This window comes from Tachypleus tridentatus, chromosome 13, assembly GCF_004210375.1.
Source record: "Tachypleus tridentatus isolate NWPU-2018 chromosome 13, ASM421037v1, whole genome shotgun sequence".
Classification (NCBI taxonomy): domain Eukaryota; kingdom Metazoa; phylum Arthropoda; class Merostomata; order Xiphosura; family Limulidae; genus Tachypleus; species Tachypleus tridentatus.
Window position 1 is genome coordinate 133930878 of NC_134837.1, and position 24681 is coordinate 133955558.

Genomic DNA, 24681 nt, shown 5'->3' on the forward strand with positions numbered 1-24681 from the left:
GCACAACAATGGAGAATCACGTGACGACGGTTTGTCTTTTTGTTTGCATGTATATAGTTCCACGGGCTCACCCTTATTACACCCAGTAGTTTCAACACTGTACGCTCTAATCGCCAATAACATGCACTTCATATGTATAGCAGACAATGACGGGTCAAAGGACACGAGCCATAATCTAAACGATTGTTTGCAAACTTATCACACTTGGATGACTTTCCATTAGATTAAGAAGAAATTCCATTGAACAAACTATGATATTTGTTTACAGGCCGTTACGACTAATCACATCCCCGCCCTATGGCTCAACAGAAAATCTGGAGGCTTACAACACTAAAAACTGGGTTTCAATACCTACGACCCATTGTGTAACTTTGAGCTTCACAAAAAACAAAACCCCTCCTACAACCCGTCGTTCCTTTTTCTATGTACTCCAAGTACTATTAAAATTTAATACCCGTGATCTATCTAATGTTTACATGTTATACATAACATTAAAAGAAAGGTGTTATCATGAAAACAATGAGATACAGGAATTGTTAGACGTTGAAATCCGTTGTTGCAAGTACCAGCAGATACGTCTGTCTGTCAGAAACGAAGGAGCAATAGTGTACATATCCGAAACTATTGTAATCAAAGTTTCTCTTCCTGTCGATAAAGGCCGGAACTACTTTATAACTCTACCTTTGATAACACAAATTTAATACATTAATAAATTGTAGCGTTTTATTAGGACGGTACTAAAGTTAGAGGCGTGCGTGTTTGTCAGTGCGTGAGAAAGGGAAGTCAGCTGAACTCTGTTCGTAAAATTACAAAGAAGTCATTCAAACATTGTGTTACTAATACTTTGATTAATTCGTTATGAATCCGGATTTGTTAAAACTGTATAAAGTCACTTAGGTCAAAGCTAAAAACAGTCCACATAGAAGTAATGTTTGATATCATGTTAAACAAATTTCCTGTATTACAAGTATCGGACAGTTTTCAAACATCGCGTTTGTATCCCGTTTTATTTTTTCATTAATTTGGAAATTAAGAGATTGGTGTAAATGAAAGAAGGTGCGCTCTCCAGTGGCATAGCGGTAAGTTTGCGAACTTGTAACCCTAAAAACCAGGTTTCGATGCTCGTGGTTGGTCCAGCTTTACGCTTAACTACAAACAAACAGGAAAAGAGGATTTCGAATTTCAAAACTAAAAGAAAAATTCGAGATATCAGACATAGCCCTACTTCTGTTGTTGTTTCCCTCTCACCCTTATTCACCTCCCCCCCCCCAATGGGGAGAATACCCCAATTATAACGCAATCCTAATATTTACATTGGAATTACATTTCCCAATACACGACAGGAAGTGTTTTCCGATAAGTGTTTTTTGTTGTTTTTACAACATAGATGGTGAAGAGGGCCTGAATCCCATCTTTATTTCTCGGGAGGGGCTCAAGTCATAAATTCCGCGCGTAGTTGGAGCCGTATATAAAAACTGATGTGTTTCAAATTATTTTTACAAATAGTGTTTCGAACAAGGCTTTGTGTGTGTGCGTGTGTGTATTGTACGTTCAGCCAACCTGAAAAATTATGGTATTAAGAGAAAAGCCCTGTGGATGTGGCTTTATGTCACACAAAACTTGTTATATTTCCCTGCTTAGATACAACTTGATTTGATGACATAATATAAATTAGAACCGATATTGTACACGATATGACACAACATCCGTCACTAGATCTTCTCACGGAACAGTTCGAGTGTTCGTTTATTTTTGAGTTAGGCGCGAAGTTACACGTGATCATGCCGGAACTACTTCGAGTGTGTGAATTTCCTCGTTTTATTACATATTTTCTGGTGAAATACGAAAGTCCTAATACTTATCCTCTTCACAGGAAAGCTGAAAGTATAATTTACAAAATTAAGAAAAGGAAGTTATTACGCGGAATCTTTTAAGACTTGTCACGAATCAATAACATTCCAATAAATATATCCCTGTACGAGCTGCTTTTAGCAACTTTACCCCTTGCTTCAAGTGTCAATATATAGCAATCCGAATACACTGCACTGTCCAATAACAGGGTCATGAGAATATACATCTCCAATCTGATTGGACTCTTTAATTCTAACATATTTTAAAAGATATGCAATGTGATTCTGTACAGTTTTTTTAAAACATACGACAACGTTTTATTCTTGACCTTAGTTTCATTCCTCCACGTTTGTTTAAAGTTAGACACAAAACTAACTACACAGTAGGTTGTCTGTTTCTCTACCCACCACAAGTAGCAAAACCCGGTTTCTATCGTTTTAAGTCCGCAGACATACATACTGCTGTGCCACTGGGGGCCCTCCATGTTACAATGCAGCGTTAATGAGAAACAAATATAACAAATATGTATGTTGAATATCTCATTATTTGTAGTAAGTCCCTTAAAGTAAGGCGTTGCACTGGGAAATGAAAAAACAACTGTTAGTTGGAAATTTACTTTTCTTACTACTCAGGGTAACTGTACAAAACTATCAAGAAGCATGAAGATGACATCTAAGAAACTGATATTATTTTTAACCTGTTGTATATGATTTGGTTAAATAATAAAAATAACTTAAAATCTCGCACAACGCCATCTAAAGGTTTAAATAAACAGACTAGAAGAAATGTTGCCTATCAACATCATCAGATCTAACTCGACTGTTTGAATTGTAAGATTTGACTGTCACACCATTATTACATCGCAACAAAAGTCTCAGCGTGCGAGAAACGGGTTGCAACCATGAATTTTAGGATTCAGAGTCCGGGCACACTAATAACTAAATCAACACCCGACCCATTAAAATCATTATCAGTAATCAGGGCTACTGACATACTGTAGACTTATTGGAAAGTTTAATTAAAATCTAAGAGGGATAGAACCAACTGTTGCATACTAGGAGTGAATATCTCATCATAGTAATTGATACGATGCGTATCTGGATACAGAAGTTTTACCAACGGTTTGTTACAAAGTTTGACAGCCTTGTCTGTAATTTATTACCTATATTACTACTAACTTTGTCTTATTTAAGCACTTAACGATTTACAATGATTTTTTTAACTTTTGGGTTTGATAAACTAAATGGCAGATGACGAGAGAAGTAAAAAATAAATAAATCTGCTTATTTTGTTATTGTCAATTTTTGTTATTTTGTATGTATTCGTTTTTATATATAAAAGAAACTAAGACAACACGTACTCAATACCCAACTTACTCTACTGAATAATTAATTTTGAGGAGAAATACTTTATTAGAAATTCTTATTTTTTTCTGTACAAGACTTGTAATGATCGCTGAAAGCTTGTCAAATTTCGTGAAGATAAGTAAATCGTATCGAACAGTGTATCGATGCAATCGTGTCACGGCTTCGTGATACGATACTGGTGTCGTATTGCACACCTTTATTGTATACCTATATCCATCATAGTTTAAGACTAGACAAGACCGCCCCCATGATGTTACTAGTTATCTCCAACGTAGATTTCAGGGACTGCTTACAAAGATCGAACCATGTACTTGGAGAATATCCCAGCTAGAAAGACAAACATTTTACACAGAGTTGTAAGTCCAGTTCTGTATACTGCCGATTGTTTTTCCAGACATTGAATGATACGTACAATGTATATATTACAGTGTTGCTGAAGAGAATATACAAGTGTATATGATACGTAATTTTTTAAGAAACGAAACAAAAGGTGACTTCTGGAATAATTATAAATATTTGTTTGGTTTAGATGCACCGACCTCTACTCACTTCCAACAGTTTCAAAATTTAGGTTTCAGTATCTTCGAGTAAACAGAGATTTGAATGACTGGTCCTACTCGCACAGCCATGAATTGACAATTTTCATCTTAGCTAGAGACCTCCATGAGAGAAATACTCTACACAAGTCAGACTAATGGAAATTGTAAGTCATTCTGCTTGACGTAAGGATCGATTACCTTTAATACGAAGAAATACGAGTGGAATTACAGACTATAAACGCAGTAAATCATAAAAAATAAGATACATTTGAATCAGAAAATGTTTATTTTTTGCGATTTATTTTAATAACTGACTTAAATACCAGGGTTTTGTGGTGATTATTTTTTAAATAAAATATGATGATGTAGTCCTACTGATACAACAGAATGGGTACTTTCCTGATGTTAACTGTATCGAAGTGGAATATGTGAAGAGTTAACTCTAAACCACTGATTCCCAATTTACTAATTTTGTTATGCATTAATTAACATTGTATAATAATGTGCTCATTGAATTTCTTCAATTTATACTTCATCAGACTTTGACTCGCAAATGTACCAGAGCCGAGGTACGATTGTGAAGTGATGACGTCATGTACGTCCAAGGCACGTGCCGCGAAAAGCATATCAGTTGTCTTGTCGTTACTCGTGTCTTATGATTGTGAAAGCACAAGAGCCTCTTTGCACGTGGCTGTATCGTGGAAAATTCTGGTTTAGAGACTATATGGGTACATGAAATCTTCCAATAGACTTTGAACACAAAAGGTGATTAGTGTTGTTTGACATGAAATTCTCCAAATTATGGATTCAATAGGTCAGCAATGGTAACTTCTGAAAAACAACATAGAGGTCAGGCTACTTCTAGCATATAGCAACAAATATCAAATACATTTATAAGTTGTCACCGATCTCACTGAAACGTTAACCTAACTTGTAGACTAAATGGCAAATAAGAGAAGGGGCTCTCTAAAATGGATTTTTGGTCAACTCGCCTGGTATAGTTTGATATATACACACACACACACTTGCATTTTTAAATTGCTTAAACTATACGAAACTGTTTGGTTGTTCTGCAATGCAAATTCTGTTTTTTAAAATAACAAATTTAAAGAAAAATGTTACTTCATAACTCCGTCACGTAGAATTCCGTAGTCTGATACGTCCCACAATGAAACCAAACACATAAAATGTTTATATTGTTGTAATTTATTCAGAATGAATGGTCTACGAGAGTATTTAAATTTGTTGAATAATTCTGTAATTGGTGTAATTTAAAAAAATACTGAGAAGAAAATGGAGATAAAAATTATTACAACTCAATTTAATTGTGACATACACAACATATATAACAATAGACTTATTACATTAATTTACATTATAAACAAATTTGACATTATATTGTATCTGTTCTTATATTCGATAATAAACAAGTATTCGAATATCAGTCTGTTTGTGTTTGTAGAATGAAATTGAAGCAAAAGAAAAATGACTAAAATTTACTTATAATGCAAGTCAAACCTGTATTCACTATACAGCACATTCAATGTCTATTTTATTATAACATGACGAGTTGTCTGTATCGTTTCAGTTGATAATATACGGTTAAGTACGGAATCCGCATTTCCAGTATAAAAACTATTCATCAGGCATCTTTGGACTTTTTTCCTTGTCCAATGTGAAAAACAAAATCCAAAGATACTTGAGAAAACTTAAAAACAAAAATATTTCCTCTGAAAAACGAACTCAATATTAAACAAACGTTTTCAAATGTCACATTTATGTCATGCAACAAAATAAGAACATAGCTTGCTTTTGTTTGTCGTTGAAAAACAGATGTCATGATGTAACTAACCTGACAAAAATTTCTCTGAAAAGGGTGTGTGTTTGTGTTTTTCTTATAGCAAAGCCACATTGGGCTATCTGCTAAGTCCACCGAGAGGAGTTGAACCCCTGATTTTAGCGTTGTAAATCCGTAGACTCACCGCTATATTAGTGAGGGACGCTCTGGGAAGGAACCAAAATGTCACCGTGTAGAAATAAGTACACCAACAAAAACAAAACTGTAGAGCAACAAATAAACGATTACGTCATGATACTGACAGTACATCAGAGTTACGATTCTAGAATAACCTACGGATCAAAAACTTTCTCACTAAAAATTAAAAAAAAACAATTTAAGGAAAGAGAAAGGAGCAGAAAAGGCAACAAAAAATTCTTTCCAATTACTAATACTGAAAGACAAAACTGTTTTTCACAACAGAAGTTCACAAATAGCTATCTGAATATAAGTTGCCCAGCATGGCCAGGTGGTTAGGGAGATCCACTCGTAATCTGAGGATCGCAGGTTCAAACTGCCGTCACACCAAACACGCTCGCCTTTCCATACGGTCAATCCTACTCTTCATTGGTAAAAGAATAGCCCCAAAAGTTGGCGGTGGGTGGTAATGACTAGCTGCCTTCCCTCTAATTTTACAATGATAAATTAGGGACGTCTAGCGTATATAGCACTCGTGTAGCTTTGCGCGAAACTTCAAAAAAATAAAATAAATGAATGTAAGGATGTCTATTAAGTGTCTTCACTACACAACAAATTTATTGAAAATATTTTCAATCAAGACTTCGTGAATTGTGTACAAACCAAAAGCTAATACAACGCCTAAACACTTTCATCGATTCTCAAGAAAGATGTGATATTATTGTAGTTTCTCAGGACGGTTCTTCAAACATACTATGTGGGCGATCGTTTCAAGGAAATGAAGACAATTATTTGTTGATTGAATTTTGCGCTAACCAGCAATAATTTTGAAACGAGTGACTAGAAGGGAGAACCTAGTCAACACCACTCATCGTTAACTCTTGCGCTACTTTTAACCAACAAACACTGGGATTGATCGTGACATTATAATGCTCCAAGAGCTGAAAGGGCGAGCATGTCCGTGTAAGAGATTCAACCCTCAGATTGTGAATCGCGTGCCCTACCACCACCAGGCCACGCCACGCATGTGAAAACGATAAATTAATCTGAAAAAAAAAAATGGAGTATCAGACATAAGCTTTCATGATATAATTTTTAATAAGGAAGCAAAAACAGTCAGAATTTCGTATGATGCGACAAAATATAAACGAAGAAATTTAAAGAAGAGAGAGATAGTAAAGAAAAATTACCCAAAGCGCAAAGACACCTAGTAACCATATTAAGAGTAACTGTAGTGGAGAAGAGTAAACAGTGACGGAACTGACGCCCTGATTACTCAAACTTACGGAGAGAATTTTAACAGCACACTGATAAACTTGTATAATTTTGTATCACAACTTTTGTCAGATAATGGTCCTGATTTTGATTAAATGGTAGCGTTTCTGTTAAAGATAATTTCAGGAACGAATATGGAAACTTACAGAAGATATCACTTCTGTTGTTACATCTGTGTATATTGGTATAACTCTATATCTCACGAAATAAAAACAAAGTAAGGATACTTCTGCAGGTCCGCCTTTCGAAAGCGTTCGGGTTACAGTTTTTATTCATTTCTATCAAGACTTCTTGAACCTAAATTATTACAAAAAACACGATTTTAATAAAACTGATACATTATAATTAGCATTTAAACACAATGACTTGAGTAAGGGCGAAATTCAATTTTCTAGCACATTTCAAAACTTCCTTTGAATGTAATAAGTTTTGTTAAATATTTACAAGTAAAGAAACTCAATAAATATTGAAAACTATCATGCGATTTCCAGCGTAATTCATTTTTAAAAGCTTTTTACCTCTTAAGAGTTTTTATGTTTAAAAACCAATTTGTAAAAAAATGAAAAATAAATGCACAAAACACATGTGACAAATTTGTCCATAGAAAAACAAATGTATTTCTTGAATTTATTTCAGGAACTTGATTGGTTTGGTTTGTTTTGAATTTCCCGCAAGGCTACACGAGGGCTATATGCGCTAGCCGTCCCTAATTTAGCAGTGTAAGACAGCTAGGCATCACCACCCACTGCCAACTCTTGAACTTCTCTTTTACCAACAAATAGTGCGATTGACCGTCAAATTATAACGCCCCCCACGGCTAAAAGGGGCGAGTATGTTTGGTGTGACGGGGATTCAAATCCATCGGGAATTTAAACTGATCAAGTTTTCCTATTTAAGTTTTCAAATTTCGCGTTTGAACTTGCATTGCAAGAGTTATTTGTTTCATAAATAAAGTTTTTAAGAAAATTGGTCTCTTACAATATAGCACGAGTTGATTTTGACACCCGAGATATTAAAACAAAATAGGTGTATTTCATCAGTTATCGTGTCCCCCAGTGGCACAGAAATGTGTCTGCGGACTCGCGCTGCTAAAAACCGGGTTTCGATACCCGTGGTGGGCAGAGCAATTATGTAGCTTTGTAGTTAATTACAAATAATCAATCAATCACAACTATCGTTTGTTTTAGAGGTAAAGCCATCTTTAGCTATATGCAGTGTCTGCCGTGATGAATCGAACCCCAAATAGTAAAGTTGTAGGTCTCAAAACTTATCACTGTCTCAACGGGAGGAGGAGACGGCCATGCGGTTATCAGAAGTGATTGCTACCCTTCTTCTCTATATAACCTGTACAGGGGCAGCAATGGGAAGAGATGCCAGCAATTACTCACTGGGCTCCACGACTGAACAAATAAGTTTACTTTTACTTCCTTTTTTTTTGTTCGCGTTTGTTCCTTGGGTGTGTGTGGGTGGTTTTTTTTTTATCATGTACAGCCGATCGTAGTTATTACTACTAATTGACAAATAAAGTTTAATGCTATACTAGCCAAACTCAAGACAGTAGCAACTTGTCCACTGACAGAAAAGCCAGGTTTATTCTAGTCTTTGTTCTTGAAAAGCCGTTGATTCATTGGATCAGTTTAAATCTTTTCATCTATAAATGTGTTCCTAGTCTCTAAATCATGTCATTTATGGGGGTATGATAACAGTGTTTCGAGTCCATAAAACTCGCGACTTGAAGTGTAATAAACGTAATTATAGTCCCTAAACTACGTATTTTCAAGTATGATAAACACAATCTTAGTCTCTGAATCACATGGCTTAAAATGTGATAAACATAAACCTAGTCCCTAAACCACGTGGCTTCAGGTAGGTAAGTAAAATTATACTACAGTTTGATCCTAAGCATGCGGTTTTCGCTGATGGGAAGACACAGAGCTGCTTTATAATTTACATGTGAAAATATGGTTGCCCATTGTTCTCACTGGAATGATAGAGGAGTATCTTGCGCCTGAACCAATATGGATACTTGTAGAATATGTGACTCAGTCTTCATAACGTGAAACGAAATCGTGTTTAGTCTATGCAAGGAAACTAGTTGAGATATAAATGTAATTTGAGCCCTCAGGTTATGGCAAGTTTTGGTCACAAACAGTCTTCACACCTGCAGTGGACTTGAGTTCTGTTCCTGGGATGAAAGAAGGACTGAGGTGAATAGGTTGCTGTACACCAACATATGCTCAGTAGTCTCGGAAACTGACCATAAAAAGACTAATGAACTAAAAATATATATCCAGAGATGATTGGTCACCATCTACTGATTAAGGTAAATGTTTGCACCTGTCCTTATTATATTCCTGCTTCACACTACTTGTTTGTTCTTGTATGTTGCTGGCTGAACTCTTGACCTTCCTGTGGTTAAACACCTAAACATTTTAACTTCACCTACCAACAGGAGGAGTATCATGAATCACTCCACAGACTTGGATACTTCAGCTAAACATGTGAACACGATGCTAATGAATGACAATTAACTACTCATAACTCTTGTTGTCTTCTTAATACACCCACCACAGAGACACGTGTAATAACAAACTAAGGTCTGACGACATGATGTGGAAACTGACAATTATTCCATCCTGAAGAAGCACCGAGACAAACAAGTAGCTTGCATACTGTCAAATCAGAACTGGTACATATCTTTAGTTCCCTAGGAACAACTTATTATCACTAATTTAAAATCGTCTTTTGATTATATCTTCAATTCTAATTTATAATGTTGAAAGTTTGTTCTTAAAATTGTAAATATGTCTAGTATCGTAATAGAGTTACCTATTACCGATAATTATTACTTTATTTCACGTCAGTTTAACTTAATTTTATCTTTTATCTTACATTGTGACTTGATTTTGAGTACCACTCTTTTACCAACAAACAGTGGTTATAACGCCCCCATGTTTGGTGCGACGGGGATTCGACGCCTTAACTCACCTGACCATGCTGGGCTCTGGCTGTTGGAGCCTTTGTTGTTGTTTTTATGTAGGTGTATATCCCCGAGATAGACGATTACTCCATGCTACGACCTTTAGTTAACCTTCAGTTTGGCCTTTTATATTTAATTTTAATGTTCAATTTTGGGAACATCCCAAAATAAGGAATTCAGTTGTCGTATTTTAAATAAATGTTAATCTTACTTTTTTTCATCAGTTTAGAATATATCTGTATTTGAGTAATGTTTCTAAATTTATGTGTACCAAAATGGCATGTAGTTAATGACATCTTTGTAGAACAGGCATCAAGAAGTCATAAATATGTGCTAATTCTTTCGCTTAGGGGTAAGAGTTACATACAGTAATGAATAACTCGAAGAAGCTTGTACCAGTTTGGCTATATGTCCGAGTCTACTCCCTGGGATGGAGCAGTCCCGTCTCAAGCTGCGACACCAATAACTGATTATTCTCTTCCTTGCACATGTTATTTGGAATCTAAGTATTGTGGGATACTAACTAGAAAATGCGAAATAATATTAACCTTTCTCTTGTCCTTATTTTGTGCAAACGTGGGTATTTTTTGCTTACCCTTTTTATAATTTTGTGTCTATAATATTCAAAATGTATGTAATATTTCCAGTCTTTATTTGTTTGTAACAATTCAGTCTTAACTACAATTAACGTTTCATAATAGTACACTGACCTTGTATTATATATTTGTTCTTGTGGTATTGTTGGACTGAGCACTAGTATAATGTGACCTTCACATGTTGCTAGCCCAACTTGCCCATTAGACTATAGAGAAGTCATTTTGAAACCTCTTGTTTTCTTGGTTTTACTCGGATAATCACCATTTCTTTGTTCTTTGACTGGACATAAGAGTCCTTGAATGTTTGAATTGGAGTCACTCTTGTTCTAGTCTTCAGAAAATTCGTCTTCGTGCAGAAAAGTCCGGTTCATCCACTGTTAGTTTAACTAATACAAAATAATCATTGAAATAAATAGCACTATTTTAAGTTCAACTGTGTTTACAATGTTTTTCTTTTTCCTCATGTTGCATCACTTAATATGTTTATCTTTTATTCTCATGTTAAAATGCGTCTCCAACACGTGTCAGTTCCTTCACTGATAATATTTGGATTTTATTCTTTAAACAGTGATTCGCTAGCTGCCAGCTAGATCTTAATGATCTTTTAGTTATTGCGGTTGTGACTTATCTGTGTGTAACTATAATTAAGAATCCTCTCACCAGCTTCTTCTGCCAGTTAAAAGTCATAACAAAAACAGAAGCCACCAAGCAAGTAAAAACGAACACTGTGAGGCGAGGGTATTGCAATCGGGTCAGAGTGTGTGTGTGTTTTCGCGCGCGTATCTCGAAAACTAGAGGACTTGTATACACGAAAAGTTTATACACGATAGGAAATCAGTATGGGAGAGTTCTTTCCAAATTTTATCCAGATGCAGAATCACTTTAAAGCTTTTTTTTATTTTAATGAGGAGATAGGGAATTTTCGCGGTTTTGGGTTTTAACCCTAAAGTGTGATCGTATTTGTATTAAATTTCAGGGACACATTAAGGTTAAGGGTCATTACTACATTAGAAAAACGACCTATATCGTTGATAATTCTGGATCTGAGGAAGATTTCCTGAGTTTTCGAAAGTGAAATATGACGTTACCTAATATAAACGTATGTAATCTCGAAAAGGAGCGCGTGGCGAGTCGCGTACATGCAGTCTATTTGATTACTCTTATTTTCTTTGATTTTCGTATTACTTTAATACTCTGTATAACATTGCCAGGACTTGCATCTCTCAGGTATTAGTATACCTGAATACCATAACAATGAGGTGTTCTCGGGTGCACTGATAACCTCAGATATAAGAATACTAAAAACACCTAAAAGTGTCAAGAAAGGTGTTAGAATTCTCAGAGTTTAAGAGATGAAATACAACTTCAGAACAAAATAAATGTGGTATTTGAATCAAACAGATTTCCTGAAATAGTAAATAATGGAGAACCTTCATATGACAGGAGCTTTGGCAAGATATATTGCAAGGTAATATCGAATTCTATTAAAACCAAGTCTATGATAAGAAATAAATGGACTGGAGAAAAGGTGATACACAATAAAAACAATCTTTATTTAACATTACACAAATCAAAAGCACGTGTACTTCACAATGTTATGTGTTCACCCGGGTTGCTGTATTCCTTCAAGACTTGTTTCTCAACTGACTGAATGATATAAAATGATGTTACACACCGAATTAATCTAACATTCCTTATTTAGTATCTGTAACATTATGTATCTCAGAACGGCTGGTATGGGTATCAACACTTTTATTGATAAAGAGAAAACAACGTTTCGATCTCCCTATATCATCTTCAGAAGTATTAACACCCATACCAGTTCTGAGATACATTTTTATTTCAAATGGGTTTCTCGTCATCAAGAGTTATCTGTAACGTTAATCTTACTAGGAGAAACTAGTGATACAATGTGACTAGCCGTTTCCAGTCAAACATAAGAGAGGCATAATCAAGATATAATCTTTCATACAACTGAAGAAACTACAAACTCGTTAAATGGCAAACTGGCAATAATAATAAAGAATTCTTTATTAGCCCACAAGCATTGCAAATTCAAATATTCTGGGAATGAGCGCCATCTATCGATTAATAAAGAAATCTCAAGATTCCAAATCTTTACAGCAATGGCTCTCGAACCTTTTTGTCTACTAATCAACAAAAAACTTCGCAAAACATCTACCGGTCTTATCCCCACCTGTTCTGTTCTCTCGAATGGCCTCGGCATTGCACGTCAGTGGCTTGCATTTTGGACGAGCCCGTAGACCACCTGGACGACTTTCCGGACAAATAGAGGGCTCACACCACACTTTGAGAATCACCGTTTTACAGGATACAATGGCACGCAAATTATAGGATAGCAAATCACGCTTCGCTAGCATAAGTCGTTGGTTAGTATAATAATTACCGACAGTTTTATTTCTGCTGTGGCTACAGCCTATAATTTCTCTGCGACAGCACGTTCACACGATCTAAATCAAAACAGCCTGCTACTATTTATTTTCAAAATATATAATGTAATTAAAAAAAAAAGAAATTTAATTTAGTAGATAAAGTTTTCTACACGCGCACACACATTCCAGTCGTTTATAGTCCATTTTTCTAGATGTGTCACTCGTAAACTGTCTATATTCTTCTTTCTCCAATGATCCGGCATGGTCAGTTGATTAGAGCGCTCAACTTGTAATCTGAGGGTCGTAGGTTCGAATATCCGTCACACCAAACATGCTCACCCTTTTAGCAGTGGAGGCATCATAATGTTACAGTCAATCCCACTATTCGTTGGTAAAAGAGTAGCCTAAAAGTTGGCAGTCGATGATGACTAGCTGCTTTTCCTTTAGTCTTACACTGTTAAATTCGGAACGGCTATGCAAATGCTGCTGTAGCTTTGCGCGAAATTCAAAACAAACAACCTTTATCCAGTTCGTCGCATTCTCCTTTGGTAACAGCTTAACAAAATGTTGTTGTAGTAGTTGTAAAAAGACTATACAACTATGTCACAATTCTTGTCTAAGACTACTGATAAACATCAATACATAAAAGTACAAGCTGTCCGGATGAAATTTTCGTTATTTGCTGAAAATCTTAACAGAATATTTAATACCGAACAAAGCTTTAACACGAGATATTCCCGTTATTCTCAAGTGAATATGGTTTTAATTTCTTTACTTAATCTCAAGTGTGAGTGACTCTGTGATAGATCTGGTTTGGAATCCGTGTGATACGAATCAACCCTTCACACATACTTTTACATTATCAGTAACACTCAATCCCTTAATGTAAATTGTAGGAGGTATTTAGCCTCAGTATCTTTACCTAAAATACAAGTTACTCAATGATCAGCCAACAGCCTTCCAGTGGCTCAACGATAAATTTGCAGGCTCACGACGCTAAAAGTATAGTTTCAAATACCCGCGATAGGCAAAAGACAGCTAGCTATTTGTAGCTTTGCGCTTAACAACCAGCCAATATAATTCGTACTAAAACTTAAATATTTTTGAACGGTAATTTTGTGTTTTGTTGAACCTTATTAAGCTCTATGGTACAACTGAAAACATGGCACAGCAAGTAATTAAATAAGATCTGCAGATGCTGTTACAGAATAATTCAGAATCTTACCTAACATACAAGATGATGTCTAAAATACTAAACACGAGTTATGTAAAAGAATGCTTTATTAACCAAATATTTACATTTTGGTCTCTGTTCGCAAGATATCGTTCGTTGTAATTGCCCTGTACTAGTTTTTTTTGTTTATGTTTATAGTAGCCGAACCTAGATAAAAACCTACTACTACGATCAATAACAAATAGTTTTAATCATAAGTAGTAAGCAGGTTACAAAAAGCCTGTTGTCACTGCCTTACATCACCAATTGTGTATTCTCGTTGCTCGCAGTATTTTCGGGCATTATCCCAACAACACCCGATAGGGTTGGGCCTCACAATGCCTATCACATTTGGCCAATGTAATTATGAGCATTTGAGAAAGTTAGTGTTAAAATATTGAATTTAGCAAATACTACGACTTAATTGCAAGGTTGATTTTAAACTACATAATTAAGCCATGAGCAATTTGTGTTACGATGCAAGCCTAACTCAAATCTGCTTAAAAGACCAAAGCTCGTGAAGGAGTTACTGTCAATTTACAGCGAATGTTTCTCACCGACTTACTCATTTTACCATAATCACATTTAACCTTTACATTGTACTGGTTTTTACACACTTTAATCATCATTTTTCTCCATAATAAAGTTTAAGTCTCTAATACTGTAACTACAAATTAGATATTATATACGATTTATAATTTTTTGTTAAATGCTTATTAAGACTTAAAATGATTTTTAACTAAAGTAATTAAGCCTAAAAGTTAGGCTTATCTCTTGTAATTGTGTATAACTCACTGGACTAGTTACAACAGATTTTTTTAAATACCTGTGCGCAGTTGTACGCTGGTAATCTACACAAATAATGTCAATGTGTGTGTGTGTGTGTGTGTGCTCTTTATACCTTTCCATATTTATCAATCAACATTAAACTTGACAGGATGTTAGAATTCTTGAAAACATTCTTTTTTTTTCAATATTGGTACCTTTATGAATTTTTATTGTACTTGTAATGTTTATTCTGTTAATAAAACCAAAAACAGAAGCACAACAACCCATCCTTTGTTATAAACGAGTTTTTATTTCACCAACTGACAAGTAATCCAACTAGTACTAGATATAAACAAATAACCGTTTTCTTTCAGTAACTTTTAACATTATTTATACACACTTCATTAGCATATTAAACATAAGTTTCACCTAAACGCTAAAGCAGATAGGATCTCAACCATTTTTTTCTTTTTCAGTTACACGAATCGAATATCTAATTAACGAACGAGTCGGGGGTAAAAAATGAAATATAAATAAGATCTTATAACCTACTTTCAACTTTTTTTTTTACCCTGAAGCTGAAACACCAGAGCAGATGCATACGCTAACTATGACGTTACATCGTAAATTAAGGACATGAACTAATGAGCAGTTGGATTGACCGACTGACGAATACACCCACTCCTCACTGTGATATGAAACACGTGAGTGACATCCTTATGGTAGAAGAAAATACGGATAATTCTGTATAAATAGGTTAGGCCGACTCGCGAAACCAATCTACCAGGTGTTATTCTCACACAGAAAAGCTAATAATAATTAATAATAACAAAAAAATCTGTAAAATAAATTTCAGATAAATTATTAAAATATCTGAAGCTGTTATTAAATAATGTGTCACCCACTAAACTTGAAAACTAGTGCAATCGAATTCAGCGCCAAAGAAGATACGCACCTGAGGCACTAAAAAGTTTATCCACGCCTGACACGGACCGAAACTAAACTCATCTTAATATTATGTAATCGACAGCATGCTTTATTGATATTTAAAGCTGGCTTTATGACAGAAGGAGTGTTGTAAGTAATTCGTCAAACTGGGAACAAAAATCAAAAGGTTGATTTTGTTGTATAATTTTTGTTATTAAAGGTGACTCTATGCAGGATATGAACGTTTCAAAACGTAGTATGTTCAGATATTTATATACTCTATAAGTCATACTATGATAAGGGCTGGCTTTAACTTTTTTAAATTTATTTCTTTATAGTTATAATTTAGTTTAAAGGATGGAATAGCTCAGATGGACAAAATAGGTGTCATGTGGTCCCAAAGTTTCACTTGCTACATAAAATATATTGAACATAAATAAATAAATAAATAAACATTTTTTTTCTTATTTCGCATAAATTTCATTTTGAAATAAAACTAACTTAATATTTATACTATCGCCCATATATTTACCCAACAATAAGTTAAAAATATGACATCTTCAAACATTGTAGAGCTATTTGGTGGAGATCAAAATTCAAGTGTAAAACAATTATACAGATACTAAGATTAGTTCTGTTTCTCCCAAACTGTTTAAGTGAATCAAAACCTTGTATACATTTTCTCAAAAACATTTCAATAAAAAATTAGATGTATTTATTACACAGCCCAAAAATTTAAATTAATTTGCTCCGGAGGGTTTAAAACTTTCATTCCGAAATTCTCAAAATCTCTCTCGATACACATAAAAAACTCGTACTCCAGTTGTATGTTACAAACTAAGATATTGTACTTGGCTGATGTTCAAAATACAAGCGTTCTTTCCATTAAACACAGTAAATTCGTTTATCAAACAGCTAGGGAGTCAATTACGTATTATTTGTATGGTAAAAACTACGTTTCTTTCGTCAACCATTTTATTTTTTCAGTATAAAATTATAAAATATTTTATTAAAAGTTGTATTGGTGAAAATTTGACAATAAGATTTTTTTTTGTTTTAATTACGAGTATATTGCCTGTTATAGACATATATAATGTACTAATACATAATTATTACAGCGTAACTTTAAAATGTAGCATTCTCCAGACTCGATGGAAACTAAAAGGAAAGTATACAATAACAAATTATAAATACAACTATGGAGAATAAACACGAAAATAACTACATTACATACATTCTGAACTCAGTGTTTATACTTAACAAGCAATAAAAACATAACTATGATGTAAGGACGGCAATGCAAAAAAGTCCAGAAACAAGTTAGGGTTAGGTTATACAAAACTATAGAAAAATACTAATCCCAGATGTCAGATACTTCCACAAAAAACAAACATTTATGTACAAGTAAATATTAAATTCCTTTCATTTACATGAATTCAGGTTAGAGTAGAAGCGTTTAAATTAATATGAACAGTTTTGGGTAACTAACCCTAACATATGTTTATATATATCAAAAGGTTTCATATTCAGAAAAAGGTATGTATCTGCCCAACTTGGGAACAATCTGTCACGTTGCCTGTAAATTGATTTATCATGTTCGACTTGTTATCGATGTTGATAACATATGCAGTTACACATGTTGCCACATGTATAAAGAATACCCATTATCTTGTTCCGTAGAAATGTTTATTTGTGCAATACGACCACAAGTAAATACGCTATTATTCGTACACAAAAGTTATCCAATGGAAAAAGACCACTTATTTATAATAATAATAATACTGGAAAACCAAGGTGAACAGACGTCAAAGACGATTGGAGACAGTATTCGATCATACAGCAGTGACCCTGGCAGGTCAGTCTATTGTAAATCACCTTTCCTATGTAAAAGACTTCAAATAAAAGTAACACGTTTTACTGTCCTACCAGTAAATATATAATGTTATTCTAACCAAAACTAACTTCTTAGAAATTCACGATTAGCCATTGTTATTATTATTATTATTTTAATAACCATTTCGCAATACATTGAAGTGAATTTTCAAACGGCCGTGCGGTATCGATTAGGGACAATGTTCCCTCGCTATTGGTCTCTTTAAGTATCAATTAATAAAACCAAATTTCATTCATTAAAACTAGAGTTTGTGTCGAAACATTCTTAAACAAGCGAGATTAAAGAGATTTTGAAACGAATATTATGGTTGGAATTAGGCATGGTCAAGGTGGGTGGTGCTTGATATACCAAAAGACCACTTGCTGTGTGCAGGTTGTTAGTTTTCCGCGCTGAACCGTGAGAAAGTGTGGTCTAAGACTGTATCAGTCTCAAACCTTTCCTGCGTGAGAAAGAGTCACCGGACAGATTATAGGTGGAACACTCACGTGTTTTTCGTATAGCAAAGCCACAAAGGGATATCTGCTCAGCCCACCGAGGGGAATCGACTCCCTGATTTTAGCGTTGTAAATCCGGAGGCATACCGCTGTACCAGAGAGGGGCGGAGCACTCAAATGTACGAGTAAATTAACGCCAATTGTAAGCGTGTATAATTCAGGTCGTGCATGTGATACAAATATCAGAACAGTGCAGTGAATCACTAGCAGAACGTCTCGTGGTGATATTCCTCCATTATACATTATCACATGCTGAATAGCAAAAAAAAGGTTTAACACCACTCTCTTTAAGCCTCGTTCTTCTGCAGTATTTTTAAAAATGTATTTTACAATAAGTTTCATATGAATGTACGTTTTCTAAATTAAAAATACATACATGTAGTGTACCAACGTCAAAAGCTCACATACTAAACCCTTCCAATGGTACGAATAAAACCTCTTGTGTTTTCAAAATCCTGGAATTCAGAAATATTTGTATTCTCTGATAGAATGTTTAAATAGATTATTCAAGACGAAACTAAGGTAAATGGACGGCTACTGCCTGTTGTAGAAACCCAAGTGTAAAGGTAAACTACTGTGTTCCATACAACGTAGATTCATCAAGAAACATGTCTACGTGTAGAAAGACATCCCGAACCACTGGTAACAAGATATACACATAGTTGAAAAAACACAAATTCTATACTTTATTTCTTCGTTTGATGATTTTGAAACTGCAGAAGGTTTGAACAATAACAACTTTAAACTGCTATGAAGCTCTGTTAAGTCGAATTAATTGACATGACAAGTCGAAAGACATGTAACAAAAACCTCGTTCCTAAAGCCTATCCAGGTATGTACATATATTAATCAGATACACCTGTCCAGTGTTACACGTTATTGTGAGGAACTGGCTGAACCAACTTCGATGTAATGTGGTAGAATAATAAAGCCAATCACATCTCGGGTATGGAGTTTAAATCATTACGCAAACTACAGTCGATTCAATTTTAGCGTTTCGTGTTACGACTCCAAACAGTGCGAGGGACGACCCCCAGTTTTTATCATTGCTTTTAAGGCCGCCATTACTGGATAACTTTGTTAACAACTACTAGTTCGTAACTACAAGGATCCACGATTATCTGTCCTCAATTCTAAATATTCGAGAGGGAAATGAAACATAACTACATATCTTCAATAACTTACTAGAAAAGCAGTGGTTCTTTGTTCATCTCTCCCTCAGTTTTTTATATCCATACAATATTTTAATAAACACTGTATATAACTGTTAAACTAAGAGGGCGTACTAGTGTAGCGTAGTACGATTAAATACACATACAAGGAGCTAAACTAGTGTACTGTTATATGATTAGATATACATACAAGGAGCTAAACTAGTGTACTGTTATATGATTAGATATACATACAAGGAGGTATACTGTATAGTTGTATAATTGAATATACATACAACTACTACAGTTTAATATCTCATAACTGACATGTTGTTTTCTTACACTCACATCGTATGATAATCGCCCACCCTCATTATCTCACCAGAAGGAGGAATAACAAATTAATATCACACTGAGTTTGGTAGTGACAACATGGGTGGATATATATTAAACACTCAACTGCGTAATAGTACACGTACGAGAAAATAACCTAATCACTTTGGCGCTTAGTGGTGCACAATGCCACATGGCATAATAAACAGAAAATTACCTTAAGTTTGAAAATGTGTGCCTATTTTGTAATGCACTAGTGGCTGTGTTAGGCTAAAGTCATTACCTTATGCTTCAGAGATGACAAAATACGATTTAAAGTAACAAATTAAGCACCCACATGTGAGCAAGAGCGGCTAGAATTAGAAATGCTGTGTTCTGGTTAGTACAGTATGTACATGTTTGCTTGAAGACACCATAAAATGAAAGTTACACCTACATAACATCTTGTAGCCAACCATGATAACCATTAAAAACTTTCGTTAAAATAAATATATATATAATTATTCAGAAAGAAATAGCTTATAAACAGAGAGAAGATCAAACTGCAGTGACGTAAACCGGTGCACCCTTCTTTCTAACACCATAAAAACTCAAACATTGTATTAATTTCCAAGTTAAAACTACCATTTGTTTCACTTGGGTGTCTTTAAGCGTACACTCATAGACGTTTGGAGAAATAGAACCTAAAATAGAAATTAACTACCTTAAAATATATAGTCACTTAGTTACCTTATTAGTTTTACTTTATATTCTTATGTACGATATTTTTACATGTACCATGATTTTTAACTATAGTCTGTTTAGCATTTACTCAGTTAATACTTATTTCATCTTACACAATACTCACTGTATTATGTGACGACAACAACATAGGCCTACTATCTTGATTCCAAACAAAAAAGTTCAGAAGTCTTTGAATTTCAGTTCAAGAAGTGCGAGTAAAACCATCATTTCTATCACCATATGTCGTCGCTTTCTCCTTACTTTTGTAAGCACACCGATGGAGTATAATCATTACAGGGTAACCATATTTAAAATTTAAAAAAAAAAAAATTGTCAAACTCTGGAAGTAATGTTTTGCCAGTATAACTCATATTTTTTATTAGTAGTACATTTCTGTAGTTTGTTTGTTTTGAATTTCGCGCAAAACTACACAAGGGCTATCTGCGCCATCCATCCCTAATTTAGCAGTGTAAGACTAGAGGGAAGGCAACTAGTCACCACCACCCACTGCTAACTTTTGGGCTACTCTTTTACCAACGAATAACATTATAACACCTCATGTCTGAAAGGGTGAGCATGTCTGGCGTGATAGGGATTCGAACCCGCGACCTCAGATTACGAGTCAAACGCCCTAAACACCTAAAGCAGTTTCGCCAGTGTACCCATATTTTTCACTAGAATTCGTGTGACTATTTAAAGGGGTTTTATGGCATTTCAAATAATGCCTTTTTAAAAAACAACAACAACAGCGTACTCAGTACGTTTTGTATCAGATTTGTCTAATATGTTGATATTTGAGACCAATGTCTCCGTATATATGTGTGCGTGTCGACTTCTTATGCAAGATAAAGTTATGGTAAACATAAGGTTTTTGGAGTCAGAATTTTGTTATCGCTGATGACATATTTTACGACACAAGTAAACTGTAAACGCTAAAGGTACGTCTTTCTAAGTTATTTCAAATTTTTCTTTAACTTCTAGAGATATATTCATGTATACGAGTATTTAGGTTAAAATAATTTCAAACCAGCATTTGTTCACACAAAGGTAAAACAAATTCGGTTAAATTTTCTTTATACGTGAACCAAAATTGGTTAAAATGAACAAATTGTACTCACCTGCAACAAACACGACACGAAGATTGAGCTATAAGTCACCGGCGGAAAACCCATTGTAGCTGCCATATTAAATATTTCCTTACTGATAGTCACTGGTGTTCCTTCACTATTTATAAAATATTCAACAATTATATACAACGCAGTTATCACCGTTCTCTTGTATTAGGCTTAACAAACACGCACGCGTTTGTCACAACTGAGAAAATATAACACTAACAGCACGAGTCAATGGAATTATTCTCTTTTTGCTGAGAAAATCGCAAATTGTACACATTTCTTTGAACTCTATTTTCAAAAGACCGTTAAGACACTACCTATCTTACCCGATTATGTTAAGAAGTGTTGCATAGGTTTGATACTTACATCAATTTTTTTGAATAACAGCAAAAAAAAGTGAAACCACGCCTCACAGTTTGCGTTTACGTCCCTCACACAGAACAGTGAATTCAACCTATATCTATCTCACTAGGCTTCACAGACGATGTTTCGACAATCCTAGCGAGTTTGCAGCAAACATTGTACATGCGCATGCGTGACGTGCAGACTTTGCGGAAGTTGGTGAGGAGGTGTATAAATCATTCTTTTGCTTAACAGGCACAAAATAATATTTTCCAAGCCATTAGCGCGCACTTGGCTTTTAATATTACATTTTAAGCAAATAATTCAGAAAGTTCACAGATACAAACTTTTAAGATAAGAAGATATATTACTTTTATACACATAAAACGAAACGATCATACGGGATGTCGTGGGTGAGACTGGATGTTTGTATTTTTATAACATGGTGAGCGTTTTTCCAACTGGGTGTTACACATTTGGCAAGGATTTAATGTTTTTTTTTTTTTAATCTTCTGATTGATACACGGAGTAATTTCATTAAAATATTTAACTCATACGTAACCCAGCTATCTTAGTTTATACAAAGAATTGTCAGAACATCGAATTTTTCGGTTTATTTTTTTCTACCAAAAACAATTTTTTAAAATTCAACTCCTGTTTCACTTTGCATTTTAAGAACAAAGTTGCGCAATGGGTTATCTGAGATGTGCCCACAGCATGGATCGAACCCGATTGTTGGTGTTAGTCAACCATAACTACCGCTATTCTTTAGCTACTCGTGTTTGAGCAAATAATGATATTTCATTGTCGTTCTTTTAGCGCAAACACAGAAATAAAATGTGGAATAAGCTCTTACAGCAAGAGACGCAAGCCATTGACTCTCAGATTCACGCCTCGCCCTGTTTCAGTATAATTTGTACTGAAATGTCGTGGTAAAAATTAATGTTCAAGAACCAGCTGTATAACGTCGATACACAAAACAGCATTTATAGTTATCTTATTACTTTGCAGCGACCTCTATATTACATTGATTTCTTGCCTGTGTTTATTTGTTAAAAAACTTTTGCAAATGCACTGGTAGCGTCGCAGAAATTGACCGATAAGATACGGTAAGTACACTGTTGAATTAAAGTTCATAAAATGGGGATATATTAAATATAATCGAGTTACAAAATAAAGTAATGTTGTTGGAGAAGTAACAAAATTTTAACACTTTGTTTACAAGACACGTGGAATTTTAATATTATTACCCAAATTTCATTTGAAAGGAAAAAATAAATTATCCCACGTTTACCATAAGTGCATTAGCTCATTTCAGTTATTATGTGACACATTCTCGTCTTTCTTATTTTTTCGTGCAATTCTTAAAATATCACATGAAACAATTACAGTTAACAACCGCACAAAAACATCGTTATAAAACTATGCAATATGTAACATCCTATAATAGAAAAAAAAAAGTAACTTTCAGTTTTAGGATGAGGAAGGAGGGTTATAGCCCTAATCACTTTTTCCGAACCATGCAAGGAAAAACTTAATGGAGAAATGGTAATTAAAAAGCGAGTAAACCATGTCAAAATAAGCACGTTCTGATTTTATCTAATTAATAAATGTAAGAATGCTTTAGATGGGCATATCCTCATAATGTATCAGTCTTATCTGCTTTTTCATCATTCAATCAGTAAATTATTTATGAAGTTCTATGCTAAATTTCGTAAACACATACATCTTATAGGCAAGATATCATAAACACGTGACCTGTCAGAGCCTAGTAGTTAGCCTATTTGGTCTGTGAATGTGAAGATCTGTGGTTTGCAGCCCGTTGTATGAAAAACGGTCTCCGCCTTTTGTGGTAGTAGATGCACTTTAAGAATGACCGTTAAGTCCTACATTCGGTCAGATAACAGTAGTTTAAAAATTAAACGGTTGCCTTTCCTATAGTATGTCAGTTTAAAATTAAAGATGGCTACGTGCAAACAGCTCTTGTATAACTTTGTAAAAAATAATAATTATAAAACAACTAAATAAAAACAGTTTCAATCCATTTTCTTTGCTTAATCTTCCTAAGTTTTTGGCCTAAAGTCTTCCATAACTGTAGACCGCTAAATGTTAATGTAATTGATTTTTAATGCTATAATTGATAAATGTATACAGAATTATTTTAATTGCATGTTGTTGTTTTTTCTTTTGTTTTAGCAAGAAGTTACACAATGGGCTATACGTGCTCTTTCTCCTGCGTGTAATCCAGCCCTACATTTAATCTTTGAAAGTCAGTGTATTCCAGTGGGGAACTAGTGACGTGCTCGTAAGGGGAGAGCTTAAACCTTTGTCTTCCTGCCCTAATGTCCCAAAAATTGCCCTTTTTCTCAGCCATAAAAAAATGTCAATAAATGCTGAGAAATAAACGCCTGATGCCGCTTGTTGCGAGTTACCATAATAAATAATTCAGCTTTAAAATAAATGGTACACAGGGAATTGTAAGTTTTTTAGCATAAAAATAATTATTATATGCTATTGTGTGTCATGACACAAGAATTCATTGTTTAGTCCCAGATTTTAAGTGTGTTTATAAGACCAACTTTATGAGAATAAAATATATTTATGCTTTTCATGGTTTCTACCCTATTTGTACCAGAAGTAACTCAAAGCCCCTACAATTTCGCTCAATAGACCCCTCCCCCCCAAAAAATGCTTGAAAACTGTCTATTTTTGTTAGTGATACCTGCTTATTTAATGACTTATGAA

The 24681-nt window shown here is 34.5% G+C and overlaps 1 long non-coding RNA gene across 1 annotated transcript; it reads right to left on the reverse strand.

Moving 5' to 3' along the window:
• Positions 1-12115: 12115 nt before the first annotated feature.
• LOC143240493 (uncharacterized) lies at positions 12116-22706 on the reverse strand. The gene is made up of 2 exons (XR_013021786.1): positions 21598-22706; positions 12116-17042 (listed from the first exon to the last, which is right to left on the reverse strand). It is a non-coding gene; the product is annotated as an uncharacterized LOC143240493 (long non-coding RNA).
• Positions 22707-24681: the final 1975 nt, after the last annotated feature.